The 1,077-nt window shown below is 48.5% G+C and overlaps 1 protein-coding gene across 1 annotated transcript in view; it reads right to left on the bottom strand.

Moving 5' to 3' along the window:
• FRMD4A (FERM domain containing 4A) overlaps positions 1–1,077 on the bottom strand; it is a 306,388-nt gene that overhangs the window by 1,989 nt on the left and 303,322 nt on the right. The window lies entirely within an intron of this gene.

Below are 1,077 nucleotides of genomic sequence, written 5' to 3'. Positions count from 1 at the left end.
TGAGTTTTCCCTGGAGGGAAACTGAGGTGATATTTTGAATGGAGTCTTACTGCTGTTTATTTGAAATAACATGTATTGTTGTGTGATTATCAAAAAAAGTATTGAAAATATATAGAAAAGCGTATAGAAAAGACTTTGTAAAAAAAAGACTTACAGCTGTGCGTCATGATGCAGGTTGGGTACAGTCGTCCCTTGGTATCTGCAGGGAATTGGGTCCAAGAGCCCCCCTGGATACCAAAGTCCGAGGATGCTCAAGTCCCTGATACAAACTGGTGCAGTACAGTTGGCCCTTCGTATCTGTGGGTTCCTCATCAGTGGATCGGAGGGCCAGCCGACTGTATTTGTTGGGAAAAACCTGAGTACAAGTGGACCTGTGCAGCTCCAGTCTGTGTTGTTCAAGGGTCAGCTGTGGTTTTTACATATCAAGAAGCAATCACATGGATATGCAGATGCCCATGATCATTACTAGGCATCATTATTAGGGAAAACGGCCCCTCCCCACTGATCCTAAACTAGCTCTTTCAGGGCTAAAGATCACACTTCATCTCACTGAATCTAGGAATGGGCTGGAATTTGCCCAGGAGGCGCCCAGACGCTGCTGGTTAATCAGCCATGCGGCCTGAGGAGATGAGGTCCTCCCTTCCTCTCCCTGCCCTGAAGCCCCTGACGTGGGCATGGCTGACCTCGGGGACCTGTGCAGGAAGAGCTGCAGAGGGGCCTGGATTACCGCCTGTGCTCTTCCTTTGTTTTGAGCTTCTACTCCTAGTAACTTCTGAGTGTTCATTTGTGCCGATTCCTAAAGGGATGAAACCTGTAGGCCTTTAACTACAGCCTTCAGTTTTTGGAATAGCATTCCTGTGAGGGACACGGGTCTGTGCCTCTGAGTTAGTAGGTGTGGGTTTGTTCAAGCTGGGTTTTCAAGTTTGACCTCCCCAGAGCACACGCCGTTTTGGGGATAGAAATACCTATTTGGAAACAGCATCAGGACTTTCCATAAATGTCAGAAGATGATTTGCTCCCCTGCCGCTGATCTCCCCATGCCCTGCACTACCGTTATGGCTGTGGACGGGTGGCAGG

This window comes from Lipotes vexillifer, unplaced genomic scaffold (assembly GCF_000442215.2).
Source record: "Lipotes vexillifer unplaced genomic scaffold, Lipotes_vexillifer_v1.1 scaffold534, whole genome shotgun sequence".
Taxonomy (NCBI): domain Eukaryota; kingdom Metazoa; phylum Chordata; class Mammalia; order Artiodactyla; family Lipotidae; genus Lipotes; species Lipotes vexillifer.
This window is presented reverse-complemented; position numbering and strand designations above follow the sequence as displayed.